The sequence below is a fragment of the Hibiscus syriacus genome, unplaced genomic scaffold (assembly GCF_006381635.1).
Source record: "Hibiscus syriacus cultivar Baekdansim isolate YM2019G1 unplaced genomic scaffold, ASM638163v2 tig00110151_pilon, whole genome shotgun sequence".
Taxonomy (NCBI): Eukaryota; Viridiplantae; Streptophyta; class Magnoliopsida; order Malvales; family Malvaceae; genus Hibiscus; species Hibiscus syriacus.
This window is the reverse complement of record NW_024062603.1, coordinates 1,132,943-1,152,330: the sequence shown is the minus strand read 5'-3', so window position 1 is coordinate 1,152,330 and position 19,388 is coordinate 1,132,943. Positions and strand designations below refer to the sequence as shown.

The following is a 19,388-nucleotide window of genomic DNA, read 5'->3' as shown; positions in this document are numbered from 1 at the left end:
CATATAATATGTGTGAGCTAATGTATTAGGCCTAAGAGCTAAATGAATGCATATGAGCTAATTAAATGAACGATAAGTGTGCTGCCGTTATATAAATGTAATAAATCATGCTTAATATGAATGCAAGACTATTCTAATCATGCTTAACATAATTAAATACAATGTGCATCTACTGTGACGATGTGTTCATGCTAAGTTATTTATGAACTACAAAACTAATAACCTTAAAATTAGATGTATTATAGTAGCATATATCATTTAACTAGTATAAAGTAAATACAACATAAAAAATGTTCAAGAGTACTTCCTTTGTAAGTGAAAACGTGCTTGCATCAGTTATCATTTACAAGAATTTTTACTAGGTTGAGCTTGAACTTAAGTATTTTTAGGAGCATGTTAGGATAATTTGTAAATATTTTATATCATTTGCATCTTGGGACTAAGTTGGCTTAATTTTATTTTGTAATTGGGTAAGATGATGTTGGTAGCATTTATTAAAGCTACATGTGATGTTGGGTTGCAATTATAAGTTGGATTGTTGACTGAATTTACAGTATCTGGTGGCTCATCGTGTGAAGAATGGAGAACCTTCTAGAAGGTATAATAGGTCATTTTCAGCTGTCATAGGCTCTAGAATCAATTGAATTATGGAGAAAGATTATTGGTTGAGGGTCCACTCCATCAGCATTTAAATAGGAGTGATCTTTTCACCATTAGGATCAATTTTCTTTATCTCCTAGATTTTCTCCACTTATCTTAACCACGATGGTAGCCTAGTCCATTCGTCAGGGAGTGCAGCAGTAACATCAGAGTAACCGTGTAGCAGTAGTGGCTGATTGGGATTCAACTTTAATTTCATTTTTCAAACTTGAGAAAAGGAAGTCATTTTTGTCATGTTGAATGTTTATTTTACTATTTTTTTGTGTGTTGAACATAAAGTGTTTGACTAATTGCTTGGAAGATGGTTTCTTTATCTAAAGTATATATTTATGAGTTATTATTTTTAATTGATGTTTGTTAGAGATAATAGTATCTTATTCATGTTGTTTTGATTATTCTAGAGATGAAGTAGTTTGATATGGCAAGTTAGCTATGTCACAACATAGTTGATTACGAGAGTAACAAATTCTTATAGAGATATATGATGCATATGTTATGTTTTGTTAATTATGAACTCATGAAGTTTTGAATGAGAGTTAGAAATTAATTGGTTTTGAATTAGTCATTGCATAAATATTAATATATAGTGCCCCAAAAGCACGAGTCTGCTAGCAGTCCATTATTACATCATCTTAGGTCCTTCAGTCTATATGATTCCTTATTTTCCATAACATTCTCATGCTCTATTAGTGTTGATATTTTTTCACTTTTATATTAATCATCAAATTCCAAATTTTGTTTACAACTAAAATCTACTGTAATCAATTTGCTCCATGTGGGATTCGACATCTATAACAATTTTGTTACCACTTGATTACTTGTTTGATAGTGTATGCTTGCACTTTGCTGTAGCATTTACAGAGAACTATGTTTTTGGCACCATTATTGGGGAGCATCAGTTTTCCTTTAGAGTTCCATTATTGTTTACTTATTTGTTTATTTCCTTCTGTAGATAATCATTTCTTATAGTTTCAGTGTTTTATTCCTGAAGTAACGATGAATAGAGCTAATCAATCTGGAGATATAATGAACCTTTAGAAGATACCACAAGAAATCAAGCATTTATGGCTAGACAAGAGAACAATGCTTTGCCTTCACTACAACATTGAAATAAAGATCACTTGTCGAGTGGCAATGGAGTTGTGCCGCAACAGTTCTACAATGTGGATGATTCTAACCACCCAATTTGAGAACATGTGGTGCCAACACTCGATGATTTATATACGACTAGTAATTCATGCTACGAATTTCGAATTGAAGCTAGTCATATTTCAAATGTTGTAGTTCATGGGACAATACGGTGGATCCTTTACTAAAGATCCTTAAGCAATTTACGAGCATTTCTGGAAGTTTGTGATTCATTTTTTCAACAAGGTGTCCCTGAAGAAACATTAAAGTTGAAGTTGTTCCTTTATTCGTTGTGAGACAAAGATAAAGCTTGGTTGACATCATTACCACCTGGTGAAGTAGCATCCTGGAACGAGTTGAAACAAAAGTTTTTTCTCTGATTCAACCTACCTAACATGAATTCCAAACTTCGAAAAGACCTCACTTCCTTTAAACAATTGAAAGAAGAAATCTTGCATGAGGAATGGGAAAGATTCAAGGATTTTATGTGAAAATGTCTGAAGCGTGGATTCTCATATTGGACGTAAATGGAAATGTTCTATAATGGATTAAACATATACAATCGTATGGTAGTGGACGCTTAAGCAAATGGAGTTTTGTTGTAAAAGACATATAATGAAGATTATGGTATTCTAGAAAGAATATCGAACAATGATTATCAATACCCCAATAGGAGGAACATATTTGATTGACGCAATGCTGGAGTAGATTTTGATGCCTTCAACTCTATGGCTTCTCAAATTTTAGCATTTATGGTTATGGTGGAGAAACCAGGGGGAATTTATGAGGTTAAATCTACATATACTCTTTCTTGTGCTTATTATGGAGATAATTACAACTTTGACAAATGCCCTCAAAATCCTGAGTCTATATTTTATGTGAGAAATAACCACATAAATGATAACTTATTTGGAAAAACCTACAATGCCAACTCTTAGAACTATCCTAATCTTTCTTAGAGAAGCTAGAATGTTGTCAATCCACCACAACAACATTATTAGCAACCACAGTAACACAATCAACCTGCGATGCCACACCATTAGTTACAACATAAGACTACACATCCACAACAGAGTCAAAATTATCAAGGGCAATCTTTAACACGAGCTTCTAATTTTTCATCTCTTGAAGTTTTAATGAAATAGTACTTTGCGATTTAATCAATATCATTAAGATCTTTATAAAATCAAGTTGGCCAATTGGTGAATTATCTTAACAACTAGCTGCAAGGAACGCTACCCAGTAATACTGAGAATCGAAAGCCAAAGGAACACTTAACCTGTATACTAACTATATTAATTGTTTGCAAATATTTCTTATTCGTATACATGCCAGCTATAATCTTTAGAACACCATAGGATGTCATCAATGTTACCTTAAAATATTCCTTTGTGATTAATGCCAATTCAGCTGCTTACTCCTCTCACTTTCTTTTATCTACACGTAAAAATCATTACACGCTAAGTATACACTTAATGAGGCAATCATAGAAACATTCAAGGCAATGCAACACATAAATGTAAACAAAAATAATATTCAACGCATGATGATTACTTTACCTATATTCCAACCATGTTACTATATACGAGCATGATATAAACCGAATATAACTTTTCTTACCAATATACTTTCCATGTATTCCATAATCTCATAATATTATTCACTTGTTTATCATTTATTAACCCATAAACCATATCCTAAATATATACCTATATGGACCCTGAGTACTGAGTAAAATATGCATCGAAGTGCTTGTATATACGGTTGTGCCCACCTCTTGCACTATGTTTACACTATAGTACTGATTCAGATATGACACATAAGGTTGTACCCACCACCTACACTAAGTCTACACTCTAGTGTTGATATGGATATTAAACATAAGGTCGTGCCCACCACATGCACTTAGTATCCTTACACACTATAGTGTTGAATCAGAACATGCAGTTGTTGGATTATATGGCATGCCAACTATACCCTGTCCCTCAATGAATTACTTGGGTATATAGTCTATTTTTATTCCACCCATGGCAATGTATATCAATATAATTTAACATTTGGGTGGTTCATACCCGAAATAACATTTGTAATAAACATCATATATATTAATGATAAACATCATATATAATAACCGATCAATGCATTTTATATTCATCCTTTAACATATTTAGAATATGTCAAATGTATGATAAATGACATAAATATCATGCCAATATAAACAAGGTAGACTTATCACAAGTCCTACCCGATGATGTATAAAATATCCATGTATAATGTTATGTAGATAAATGACATAAATATCATGACATTTTTGTGAAAGTTGTGATCAAATCCTTACTGTTATAATTAATTCTGTTAAAGTTGATGGAATTGTTATACTTGAAAAATTTACTATAGAACTTGTTGAATATCCTCACTATATCAACTACTTGTTAGCTTTGAATGAAGTGAATACTCGAAGTGATATGTTTGTTGTTAAACATTTACTGGACATTATTTCTTAAAGAAACAGGGGAAAACTTTATCAAGGTCTTGCTATTATGCGAATCCATTAAAGGGTATTGAAAACTTCGGATGGATTTAGTATTTGATTGAAATACAAAATAGGTTAGCACTGAGCAAAGATGATGTTAAGCATGACACAAGTGTAACAAGTGATTTGATTTTTGACAAATTACAACTAAATCAAACTGAATGTTCACGCAACTTCAAGAATTTTCCATGTTGTTTGTGTATTTGCTATTAAGAAATGTCTAAGATCTATAGGGATACAAATTTTTCCAATACTGATGTTAGAAATAATTGATGACAGATACAAACTGTATCATTTTTTAGCACGATGGAAATTAATTATAAATGAAGTTTTGAAGCCTCCAGTGTTGGTTCAATGGGAGGATCTATGTAATGAAACAACTACTTGGATGACTATGGAAGAGTTTTGAAAAATAATTTCTACTTGGGACCTTGTGGACAAGATCTTATTTGGTGATGATAGTGATGTTATGCATCAAAAAATCAATTTTCATAGGAGAAATCGTGAGAACATTAGTGATGAGTGTTTTATTTGGTTAATAATTTGTTATTAATTAATACATTTTACCTCATGTAACACATATATGTCTCAAAATACAAGTTAAAGATGTTACATCAACATTACAAACATTCATCGATCATAGACGATTAAAATTTTGTTTCATTTTAATTATCGAAATTAAAACTACTTCATTAATCATGTGAAATCATAAAATAATATTTGAACATTCAAAATGAATCCAACTTTAGGCAACAATTAGGAAATTTAGTGTTGTTTTATAAATGTTTTAAAACTTCCTAAACACTGCTTAATTAGGAACATGCATATATAATATATATGTCACTAATAAGTCAAAGATAAGAAGTCTTACTGATACTGATATTATGTATGATTTTCAAAAAAGATGCTCAAGAGGCTCCTCACTTCATGTTTCTTTCTCTATTTGAACCTACGCATGAAAATCATCACGCACTAGTAAAAACTTAGTGATACAGAAGCATAGCTAAACTGAGATAAAACACAAATTTCATAAAATATTAAAAACATAAATCTTTAATTTAAATAAAAACATTAAAACTTTCAAGTCGAGCATTTCATGTTATTTTCCTCTTGAAACCTAAAAATAATCATCTCATGATTTTATAAAAAATCATGTAAATCAACATTAAATATAACAAACATTTCATGTTCTTTTCATTCATACAAATTTTAGAACTTTCATTTCATTTTCATATTCTTTTCTTTCATATGCTTGTCATAACATTCACATTTACTTTTATAGCCCAATATTTATGTAAGAGAATGCAAGGTATTTGAGTTAAATGAGTGTGTTCTATAAGCATTTCATGGTGCTAAAATCGTAAACAAAATATGCACTCCAAGTGCATTCATATTATTTGGACCAACGGTGCTACACATAATGTACACAAATGTCCTAGATCATAGTCAGAATCACTACTCCTCATGGCATGCCAATTGTACCTACGACTCTTAATGCAACATACAATGGGCTTTCAGATCATATCTTATTCATTTAATAATCACCGTTTCATAATTTGGAATCATTTAAAATTCATTATCATAAAATCATACTTTGAAAGTCCATGCCCTTAACCATCCATAAAACTTTACGAAACATTATGGAAATAATCCATTTTTAAAATTAAAAAAAAACTTTAAAATAATACGAGGTTGACTTATTGCAATTCGTTCTTTATCATAATAATGAAATAAAAAAATAAACTGTAGTCACTTTGACACTTCATTTATAAGTAAAAATATAAGCCTCACTAAGATTTAGATTTATTTCTTTTCTTTCAATTGCTCCAACTACATAATTTATCAAAATTTCATACTCTAGTAGTTTGCACTACCTTCTAAGAAATATTATTTTGTATTAATCTACTTACTTTAAAACTTTTCCGTTCATGCCACTGGAAACTAGAGTCTATTACCAATCTAACAATATAAGGCACCAACTCATACAATTTATAGCAAATTTTCAATATTGACTTACAAAAACTGTTTTGAGTAGAATTTGCTGCCCTATTTTCTGACCTATCCTCAATTAAAATTTCATATCTTTTTGTGTGCTCCTAAAAATCAGTATCCGTTTGATCTAAATAAAACTAAATTGGTATCGGTATTGAGATCATCATCTAATTACTTCTGTATAATTTATAGTGATTTTCTAAACTTACAATTCAAGCCATAATTTCTAAGCAACTTTCCCTAATTAGAATCCTTAGCTTATTCAATAATTCTATTAGCTTACCAAATGAACATATATGCATGAATCACAAACCACATAATATCTAAGAATCACTTCTTATCATAGCAACTCTGTCACTGGCTCATCGTAATCCAATGTTCGATCGATAACATAAGTACAAATTAAATATGCAGTCACATTTGCCTCACTATCGAATATTCTTTACAATAATTTTCACAATCCCGCACTTTTTTACCTTCTCATTTGAGTTACTTGGGTCACTAGATTTCTTGTGCTCTAATGATGTCATATAATAACATAAAATATCAAACAATATGTTAGTATCGAACTAACATAATCTAAACTTAAATATATAAAATTCAATAAAAATAAAATTGATTCTGAAATCGATATAAAACTAAATCATATTTTCCATCAAAATTTCAACCTTCCTTAAATATTTATTCGATTCCATGAATATTTATTTTGATCGTTCATCCTTCAACTTCTGCCAAATCACAATCTAAACTTTTCAATTTGATTTATAATGGCCCTTCACCATTACGGTCATTTTCACATAATTTACTAAAACTTCCAAAATTACAATATTAAAATTCAACATAGAACGCCCCAAATATCATATTCATGTAATAACGTCCTACAATTCTTAAAACTTGTAAGTTATCCCTTTTTCTAATTCAAACTTCCAAATTGATCTAAATTGATATCCAAATCAAATAGAACACTTCTAAAATCAATTCTAAACCATAGGAAAAAATTTAACATTTGTCCTCTAAATTTTCCCTTAGTTAAACCTACCTAGTGCATTAGGGAAAGGTTTTCATTCAATTTCAAGCATGAATTCTACTTCCTTAAATAAAATTAATGATATTCGAATAAACATAACATCAAATTGAATCAAATTTTGATGATCTTCTAAAAACCCTAATTAGGTTAATGGTATATACACATCTACACATCATTTTGATCAACAATCATGCCTTAGAATTAATCTCCAACCTCAAAAACATAATAATTTTTCATTAAATCCTCATGTAGACACCCATTTTCTTAAAAGATAGAACTAGAAAGAGTTCATCTCCTAAGAGGACTCTTCCACCACCATATCTTTTAAAGCAACAACCACACCAACAAACGTGCAACAACCGAGCAAGGAGTCTTGTTGCATTAGGATTCTATTGTTAATAGGATTCTAAAAATAGTTAGTTTTTTTCACTATAAATATATGTAATCCTCCCCATTTGTAACATAGGGATTTATATACAAGATACAGAGGAAAGCACGAAAAAATACAAAGGCAAAGCTATTGTAAACGATTCGAAAAGGAAATAAAAGGTAGCATTTTTTTACATTGAATCGTTCATTTCTCGCATGTGCATATTATTTTTCTTGAGATTCGGTTCGAATAACCTAAAGCGTGGGTTGCGCAGATGACCAAAAAGGGGTGGGGTTTTGAAGTTTCAAACCTAGATCTACTCCCGAGGCATGTTTATTTTTTAAAAGTATTTAATACTCCCCCCTAAGTCAATATTAATCTTTAATTTACCTTGAAATTTACCCTTTAATTTTACTTTTATATTAATTTCATCTCCTATATATATTTTTTTAATTATATTTTTTTATTTACTATATTCCTCTTTTTTTTATTTATATTATATTATTTATATTATATATATCTTATATCATTATATATATATATATATATACGTATTAGTTTTTCTCCATTTTCTATGTATATATATTTTTTCTTAATATTATATTTTATACGTTTTTATATATATTTTTTCTTAATATTATATTATATTTTATTTATTTATTTATTTATATTATATTTTTACTTTATTTTATTTTTTTATATTTTTTTCTTAATATCATGTATATCTTTATTTTTTACTTGTTTTACTTAGTATTATATATTTATTATTTTTATTTGTTTTAGTAAATACTACTTGATAGTACAAATTATTTTTATTATTTTTTAATTTCATTTACCTTTTTTTTACTCCATTATTTTTTTCCCTTTATCTGTGTCTTTTTGTTTAACATTTTCTTCATTTTGTTTATTTTTATTATTATTTTTTTTATCATTTTTTGCGTGTTTTGTTATTTTCCATTTTTTCTTGTTTTATTTATTATTCTCACGTTTGCACACTTGCTATCCTAATTCGATTTTATACTCCGCTACGAATCTAACGTTTTTATCTTTTAAGGGTATTCAAATCAATCAATTGTAAGTAATTTGAATCGGGTCTGTTAAATTTTAATTTTAATTTTGAATTTTCTTAACTAAGACAACTGAAAAATTAATTGGAATCGAAAGGACGGTTCAAGGGTGCTAATCCTTCCTTGACCGTAATGGACTCCCAAACCCTACACATTTATGGTAAAAATGCAGATCAGGTAAGATGGTGCCTGACCTACCTAAATTCATTTTAAAATGGTAAGTGGTGACTCCAATCCACATTTTTCAAGTCGAAGCCCAATTCCGGGGCCCAACCGAAAGACGATTACGACAGCTTGGCGACTCCGCTGGGGACAAGTAAGTGAGTCAGGTCGAAATTAATTTTCGGTTGTCTTTTTTTAGCGAAAAATACAAGTTTAAATTTTAATTTATTTATTCGATTCCAATTATTTATCTTTGATTATTTTTTTCAAGTAAATAGTTGTACTTGCTTTTTTTCAATGATTTCAGATTTTTTAAAAAGTTTCCATCTCTAGCTCTATACCCGAGCTCTGAACCCTTTTAAGTGGGGGTGAAAGCGACGCCTTCGTGTAAATTTATTCACCGTGCGAGCCTAGTAAGTAGCCTTCGGGATTCATATACCTTATGTCTTCGTGTGAATTTATTCACCGTGCGGGCATAAGGGAATGTTTCCTCTCGAGTTTAACTTAGTCCACATAAGCTTGTAATGGGCTTAGGACTAAGGGTCTGGTAAGCCCAAGGGGGCACCGGCAAGGAGAACTCGGGTCTCATTTTTTAGAACCTAAACCGGGAGGCTATGGAGAAATAGAGCCCACCCCAAAACCTCATTCCAAACCCTAGGCTGCTTTGTTTCATGCTTTACTTTCTATTCAAAGCATGCAAACTAGACAAATATGCGGTAATGATTTGTGTGGAATTAGCATGCGGGATAGAGATCATTTTCGGGTATTAAAGCATGTGGGGTAGATAACTTGTGGGGTAGGACCTTTTATTTTCATTATTATTATCTTTACCTTACTAACTCTTTTCAATTTTTATCTCTTTTATTTTATTTCCATTAGCTGCATCATTCAAAAGAGGTATTGATCCATAAAAAAAACGTGTTTGTTAACCATAAATAATTTCCATTAATGGAAAAAGGGTTTGTAATACAATAAAAAAAACGCAGTGGTCTGGCTATGGTCAGAAAAGACTCAGAAAGAAAATGAGGACAATTTACAAGACAACTATGTGTCACATTCGATCAAGAAGACATGGTGCCCACAATCAAGTACATAAAAAGTTAACTTTTCAAAAATGGGTTGACAAAGGTGGCAGGGGCAAGACGAGAAAAAGGTTACTGACCTCGAGAGTCCATTCAAAGACAACAAGAACAAGATGGCAAGTCACTGTCGACAAATTCAAGAAACAAGCAAATGAACTTCAGATAATCCCTTTGATGGAGGATTTCAATGGAATTTCCGATTCAGTAAAGGATGAAAGCCAGAGATGCAGTCATTCGATACTTTTTGGGAACCAGTACAAAAAACAACTCAATATTTTCACGGTTCATCCAGAGAGGCCAGAGTGGTTCAACAGGTTATTCAACCGGTGAAAGACGAATGCAAATGACTAGTCAACCTGTTTCGGGTCTAGAGGATTTAGTCCGGATGTACCTTTAAATATGTTTATTGTTTCTTAAAAGATAAAACACTTTTCTCCCAATAAAGGTTATTTATAATAAAATACATGTTTTTGGATCAATGCCTCGAACATTTCATGCATTTTGCATTTTGCATTTTTCATTTTGCATCTACATTTCATTTTTAAGCATTTTCATAAACATGAAATTTCTTCATGGAGAATTCGATGAAGTGGTTTTAACCAGATGACACCACATGGAAGCAAGATTGTAACATCAAAAGAAAATTCTGAAATCATAACGAATGAGCTCAATCAGCTGGTTGTACGACTAAGTCTGCCAAGATGATCTGAGAAAATAGTCCACAAATCCTAAGGGCTACGATGTTGAAGCTGTTTGCAGTTCCCACATAGGATGCTCCAAACATTTCTTTGAGACCTATAAGGCGCTCAAGCGCGAGATCCAAAACCTGATGGGTTCAGGGGCATGAATAGCCGGAGAAGGGGCATTGCATATATCATTTGCACTCAGAGGATTTTTTTGTTTTAACACGTCTTTGATCTTTCATGTTCGTTTAATCTTTTAAACGATTGAATTTATACTACTTTCTAATGTGGAGCAATTGAACAAATCTTAATCTTTAGTTTTTCAAATATTAAATGAATTAAGGATTATTTTAATTCTTCAAGAATTATGGATTTTTGACACATGACAAGGTTAGACCTTTCTTATCCTGTCTCAAACCCCAAAATAAAGTACCTTGATTTTTTACCCAAAATAACTTATGGTCATTACCAAAAAGAGCAAATTTTGACATTACATCCCTTTGAAATTTTTTAACAATGCCTTTATCTTTTTGATACACCCATACCTTTCTTTGAGTCAATAAAGTCAGACCATTGTCTTTTTAGACTCAAAATTGACATTTTTATACCATTAAAACCCAAGGCATTCAGTTGTTCATTTGAACATGAGCATTCTTCTAAGACACAACTTGGGGCATCTCGCAGAGAGCCTGAACATTGAGACATGTTGGAATCAAGAAGCAGAAACAAGAATTCACTCGAAATAATTCTACCATGCATTAATTACACTATTTTCATGTGAATAAAATTAATCCTAAAAATCTATCCCCCTAGGGATACCTCTTCTATGAGGACTTCTATGTATGAAATGATGAACGGCTTTATTTCTTCATCCATTCACAACAGGAGAAAATATATATCCCTTTTGTCCCCTTTTGAGCCTATAGTATTTTTCTTATGATTCAACCCTAACCAAGGATCACCCTCCACATTGGGGGCAAGTGCTCGCATGAGTGAAGACATTGATTCAGATGAGATACCGAAAGGTGAACCAAATGCCAAGTGCGAAGATTCAATCAGAACAAAAAGAGAAAAAAGGGAAAAAAAAGCAAAGAGAAAATAAAAAGAGAAAAAACAAAGGAAAATTGAAGAAAAAAGAAGACAATATGCATATGCAAAGATTCTTTCAATTCAAACGATGCATCGAGATTCAAACTATGAAATTGATCAAATCACTGAACCACTTCACTCGAAGATCATAGAGCATCAAATGATATTGATCAAGCATAATCATTTCTGAATTACTGAATCACTCCACTCAAAGATCATAGAGCATCAAGAGAGACACACATACGAGCAGATTCAAATTGAGTAAGATATGATTGAAGACATCAGAATGAATTGATCCTTGGTTTAATCACCCTTAAACACTTGTTTGAGACTTTTATCCCTTTCTTTCATAACCATGAACCATGACCTATGTTACATGCCTTAAAAGTCCCTTCTAACCATACATGGATTTCTAAACATAAGAGATTATCTTCAAATTTCATCCCTCCCATCAGGACTAATCGTTATTTGCAAAAAATAGAGTAATTAATGTATGATAGAGAAAAATAACAAAGGGGGGTTCAAGACGTAAATTACGAATGACGTCTTGAAACCAACGGAGGATTCGAGTTGAAAACTTGAAACGGTGACTCGAATACGAAAATTGGGCAGTTGAGGCGATCGCACAAATTCCTTGATAAGGTATCGCACAATCCGAACATGACCATGAAAGTTGGGAGTCAGAGAACACTTCCAGTAGAGGAGCAGACAAGGTACCCCATCAAACCTTTGAGAATCAAATAAACAAAAATACCAAACCTTTGACCAAACACAATAATCTGAGACTTTTTATCCTTTCCTTACTTAACCATTCCCAAAAATAGCTTTGATCTTGGCATGTGTCAAATAGCTATAATTTATTGAAGGATTAACATTGTAATTAATTCTTTAATATTCAATGAACTCTAGTTTTATGATTTGTCTCAATTGTAAAATCGTGAAAGGGGCAATATTTTCAAAACTTCTGATTAAACATTTTCGAAACTCTTTTAATTGATATTTTCATAACTTTGAAAATAAAAGAGAAACATTTTTTCAAATAAGACAATCTCTCTAGAGTGGATCTTGGTAAATGACATGTGGCTCTCAGACAATAATCTCATGCATAGAATTAATGTTGAAGCAAGAAATGAGGAACAATAGGGGCACTTTTAAAGTTGGGGCTTTTTTGGAGATTCAACATTGAATATTGGGGCATCTCCGGGGATTCAAAATCCTGATGTGAACGATCAGATCTTCCGAAGGCTTTTCCTCCACATGTAGGAACCAACAGGCAAAAAGTGAGATTCTGTCCAAGGAATAAAACAAGAACTCATTCATTATGCATACATTTTAGAGCATCATATTTATCATTTTTTCACATACATAAGTTTTGCAGCTTTAGAGTCAAGTTTCAACTTCAAGGTGAAAGATACTTGATTCAAAAGAGTTTGTAAAAATCGATGGTGGTTGCTTAACTCAGCAGCAAGAAGTCACACTTCAACCAACTCGACAGATTGAAAGATCGACATTCATCTTCAGATTCAACATTTTCAATATAAATTTTGTCTCGCTTGAGACAATTTCATTTAATGCATATGATTATCTCAATTGAGATTGCTTTTCTTAAAACAGACTTTGTCTCACTTGAGACTGTTTCACTCGAAAGAAGGCATTTCATTTCACTCAAGACTGTTTTTAAAAAGAATATTTTATCTCGCTTGAGATAGTTTCCCTTGAAACAAAATATTGTCTCTCTTGAGACAGTTTCTCTTGAAACATAAACATTGAAAACATTTCCCTTGAAACGAATTTTATCTCTCTTGAGATAGTTTCCCTTGAAAGGAAATTTTGTCTCCCTTGAGACAGTTTCTCTTGAAACATAAACATTGAAAACATTTCCCTTGAAATAAATTTCGTCTCTCTTGAGACAGTTTCCCTTGAAACAAATTTTGTCTCTCTTGAGACATTTTCCCTTGAAACAAATTATTTGAATATGTTTTATTTGAAACAAATTTCATCTCCCTTGAGACAGTTTCTTTTGGAACTAAGTTTTGTCTCTCTTGAGACAGTTTCTCTTGAAACAAATTTTGTCTCTCTTGAGACAGTTTCCCTTGAAACAAAATCTTTGAATTTATTTCCCCTAAAATAAAATTTTTCTCCCTTGAGACAGTTTCTCTTGAAACAAAAAATCTTCAAAATTATTTCCCTTAAAAAAATTTGTTTCCCTTGAGTTCGTTTTCATGAAACAACAGATATCTTTGAGACCGTTTCCCTTGAAACAAATTCTATCTCTTTCGAGACAACTTCCCTTGAAGCATCATCTGAACCGTTACACTCAGCTCAGACACATACTTGAGATGGTCGAGAAGCATTTCTCAAATAAAAAATATAATGTGCACATCAGATTTGAACATTTGAAGAATTCAAGATCAGGGATGAGAACTTGAATATTCAAGAATCAAGATTCCAGACAGGTAACCGGAGATCGAGATTTCACTCCAGAGCCCCAAGATAACATATGTTGCATATACATTTTAGGCACACCTAAGAGCATTGCATCCATAGCATCACATATATGCATAATTTTTTCAGGTTTTAGCTAGAGTTAATTTCAACTTCACAGTGAAGGATATTGAACTCAAAGCGACACAATTTGCTCGAGAGTAGATTTCAACTTCACGAAGGGAATATCTAACTCGAAGCCAAACTTCTCAATAAAGGGGTCATCCATGGTTTCAACTTCACGGCGAAGGGAATTGTATCCACCCGCAACATACAATACTTGGATTTTAACTTCACGATGAAGGATATTCAAGTCAATGCTCAACTTCACGACAAAGGAGCCATCCGCGATTTCAACTCCATGACGGAGGATATCGTACCCGCACATCCACGATTTCAACTCCACAACGGATGATATCGTTCCATTTAAGGCTCAACTTCATGACGAAGGGGCTTCCCAGTGTCAGAGCCAATTTCAATTTCACAGCGAGGGATATTGGACTCAAGGCAACACAAGCTCAACTTCAGAATGAAGGGGCGACTGATTGTCAACAAATAACTTTTCAGTTTTATTCAGAGTCAATTTAAAATTCACAACGAAGGATATTGAACTCGAGACAACACAAGCTCAGCTTCACAGCGAAGTGGCGGCTGGCTGTCAACAAACAATTTCCCAGTTCCAGAGCCAATTTAAACTTCACGACGGAGAATATTGGACTCAGAACAATACTACCCACTTGGATTTCAACTTCACGATGAAGGATATCCAATTACCAGGCTCAACTTCACGACGAAGGGGCCACCCGCGGTTTCAACTTCACGACGAAGGGGAATCGTGCATACAAGCAGCATCCATCTCTAGATTGGATTTCAACTTCATGACGAAGGATATCCAACTCAAAGAAGGGTTATCTATCACGAAAGACCTTCGAGTTCGATTACATTCAACTCAGAGGTAAATCAAATTTACAGCATAGCTCAAGGCAAGAAAGGCTATCTTTCAATGAAAATTGTCGAGTTCGATTCCATTCAGCTCGATGACACCTCAATCACACTATTGTCCGGTTACAATCGAGGTTTTCAAGCCGAGGAGAAGATATGGGTTAGCCATGCCTTAGTAGCAAGAAGCATTTTTTCCGTCATCATAGCTTAAGTCGAGAAAAGCTATATGTCAACGAAGACTTTTCGAGTTCGGTTTTATTCAGCTCGAGAGCATATCAACCACATTATGGAGTCAAGGGATTACTTTTCAGTCTAATTTTTAGCCAAGGTCTTTAAATCGAGAAGAAGACCAAAGTGGACTACAACGAGAAGCCACATTCTGACAAATCATTTCAATATAGACTCAACTTCACGACGGAGGAGCCATCCGCAACTCAATTTGACAGGGAGTTATTCTTCAACTCCATTGAACACAAATTTGTGTCTTTTTATCTTTGTCCTATTTTTCGTTCCATGAAAAAGGACAAAGAGGGGCAGCTGTAGACACCCATTTTCTTAAAATATAGAACTAGCAAGAGTTCATCTCCTAAGAGGACTCTTCCACCACCATATCTTTTAAAGCAACAACCACACCAACAAACGTGCAACAACCGAGCAAGGAGTCTAGTTGCATTAGGATTGTATTGTTAATAGGATCCTAAAAATAGTTAGTTTTTTTCACTATAAATACATGTAATCCTCCCCATTGTAACACAGGGATTTACATACAAGATACAGAGGAAAACCCAAAAAAATACAAAGGCAAAGCTATTGTAAACGATTCGAAAAGGAAATAAAATGTAGCATTTTTTTTATATTGAATCATTCATTTCTCGCATGTGCATATTATTTTTCTTGAAATTTGGTTCGAATAACCTAAAGCGTGGGTTGTGCCGATGACCAAAAAAGGGGCGGGGTTTCGAAGTTTCAAACATAGATCTACTCCCGAGGCATGTTCATTTTTTTAAAAGTATTTAATATTCCCCCTAAGTCAATCTTAATCTTTAATTTACCTTGAAATTTACCATTTAATTCTACTTTTATATTAATTTCATCTCCTATATATATATTTTTAATTATATTTTTTTATTTACTATATTCCTCTTTTTTTTATTTATTTTTATTATATTATTTTTATTATACATATCTTATATCATTATATATATATATATATATGTATAGATGTATTAATTTTTCTCCATTTGCTATGTATATATATTTTTTCTTAATATTATATTTTATATGTTTTTATATATATTTTTTCTTAATATTCTATTTTTGTTTTTATTTATTTATATATATTATATTTTTACTTTATTTTATTTTTTTATATTTTTTCTTAATATCATGTATATCTTTTTTTACTTGTTTTACTTAGTATTATATATTTAGTTTTTTTTTATTTTTTTAGTAAATACTACTTTATAGTACACATTATTTTTATTCATTTTTAATTTCTTTTACCTTTTTTTTACTCCATTAATTTTTTTCCCTTTACCTGTGTCTTTTTTTTTACATTTTATTTATTTTGTTTATTTTTATTATTATTTTTTTTACGTGTTTTGTTATTTTTCATTTTTTCTTGTTTTATTTATTATTCTCACGTTCGCACACTTGCTATCCTAATTTAATTTTATACTCCGCTACGAATCTAACGTTTTTATCTTTTAAGGGTATTCAAATCAATTAATTGTAAGTAATTTGAATCGGGTCTGTTAAATTTTAATTTTAATTTCAAATTTTCGCAACTAAGACAACCGTCAAATTAATTGGTACCGAAAGGGCGGTTCAAGGGTGCTAATCCTTCCTTGACCGTAACCGACTCCTGAACCCGACACATTTCTGGTAAAAACGCAGATCAGGTAAGATGATGTCTGACCCACCTAAATTCGTTTTAAAATGGTCGGTGGCGACTCTAATCCTCATTTTTTAAGTCGAAGCCCAATTTCGGGGCCCAACCGAAAGACGGTTACAACACCTCAAAATCAACAAGCCCTACATAAACCTTAATTTTCAATCTCAACATAGAATCTTGTTCACCATGTAATATTTATATCAAATGATAGAGAATTTCATGTAGATTAATTCTCCATTTCACAACTTAGTCCAAAAATCAAACATGTAAGCGTAAAAACAAAATATACAATTTTTTCTTACCTACTATGGAGGTCACGGCTTGGAGAGCTTGAAGATGAACAAATCTTGATTATTCAAGTAATTTTTTTGAACACACTTGTATTAATACTAATTTAGATGAATTTAAACTTCAATTAATGAGAATTTCCAAAATTTCCATTAATGAAATTGGATAATTACAATGTGCACTTTTAATATCTTGCATTAAAATATTCCATAGTCTAAGGTGAACCAATTTAGCTTTGACTTTGTACTTTTGCCATGCAATTTTTGAAAGTTGTATTTTAATCACTAAATTTCCACTGTTTGACCCAATCTGGAAAATTACACTGATTTATTCTAATCTAAAATTTGGTAATAATATTTCCAACCATTATATATCATCCTTAAAATTTTTATAAAATTCCAGTTGGATCCTAATATCCAAATCCTATATCAAACTTTATCGATTCATAGCTTTCAACGCAAATCATGTACTGAAAATCTGATCAGTAGTTTTAGGCCAAATTGTTCATTTACAGGCTAAATTATATAACTTTTCAAAATTAAATTTTTGGTCCCTAAACTTTTACAAAAGTTATACTTTACCTACCAAACTTTCAAAACATGTATTTTAGTCACTATCCAATATTTGGGATATTATAATTCTCCCCCTTAAAGAAAATTTGTCCTCAAATTTTCTATACATATTTGCACACTTGAAGTAAAAATAGGAGGAAATTTCTTTTTCATATATTCTTCTCGTTCTCAAATCGTTTCCGTAACTTTATGATTTTACCAAATAACATTTACCAGTAGAATAATCTTTTTTCTCAATTCTTTAACTACATGTTCTAGAAGCTTTACAGGTTCCTCTTCATATGATTAATCTAGTTTGATCTTAATTTCATCTAGTGTAATCACATATGATGAATCCGATCGATGATTTCGAAACATCGATACTTGAAACACATTATGAATTTCGAGACAATGCTTGCTGGTAAGCTCCCTGTCCCACTCTCTTGATACTTTTATACAACCAATGAATCTCGGATTTAAGTTTCCTTTATGTATAAATTTTAGAACTGTTTCTAAGATGAAACTTTGAGAAATACTTTATTACCTCCTTTAAATTCAATCTCATTTCTTCATTTATTCAATCCTTTTTAATAATTTTTATCTTTGCTTTGAAGGTCTTTAATCTAATATGACAATGCAGGTCTCAGATTTAACTCTGCAACAAGCGCACCAACATTTTTCACTAAAAATCAAGCATCTAAATGTTTCAAAGAAGAGAAGATATTTCGGCTAAGTGCATCAGATACCACATTACCCTTCCCTAGATGATAATCAATAATCACATAAAAATATTTCAAAAACTCATTTCGTCTCCTTTTTCTTATATTCAATTTCTGCTAAGTTAGCAGATACTTCAAACTTTTATAACTTGTATAAATATAATATTGCTCACCATAAGTAGTGGCACAATATTTTATAGCAAATACTATAACTGCTAATTTCTAATCATTAACTTTAAGCATAGGTTATCACTTTGTCTTTTTGCATAATTATGCATCCCAATCCATTATGAGTTGCATCACTGTAAATTTCATAATCTTTTCCTGATTCTGGTTACACTAAAACCAATATTTTTGTGAGAATCTTCTTTAACATATAGAAACTTTCTTGGTATTTTTCAGTCCCAATGAATTACACATTTTTTCTAAGTAGTTTAGTAAGTGGAAAAGCAAGCATTAAGAAATTATTCATGAATCTCTGATAATAGCCAATTAATCCCAATAAATTTTGAGCTTTCAAAGTTTTCAATCTACTTTAATTTGTACTTTCATGGAATCTACTATGATTCTTTCTACTGTAATCAAATGAACAAGAAAAGCAACTTACGTCAACCAGAATTCACAAATTAACAACTTAACATATAAGTTTTTATTCTGCAATGTCTAAATCATGTATCGTGTTCCTATTTAGTCTTAAAATAAACCCAAAATATCATC

General features: G+C 31.6%; 1 non-coding gene across 1 annotated transcript; it reads right to left on the bottom strand.

Annotated features, from left to right (window-relative positions):
- Nucleotides 1–2,192: 2,192 nt before the first annotated feature.
- On the bottom strand, nucleotides 2,193–2,299 carry LOC120215685. The gene has a single exon (XR_005524988.1). It is a non-coding gene; the product is annotated as a small nucleolar RNA R71 (small nucleolar RNA).
- Nucleotides 2,300–19,388: the final 17,089 nt, after the last annotated feature.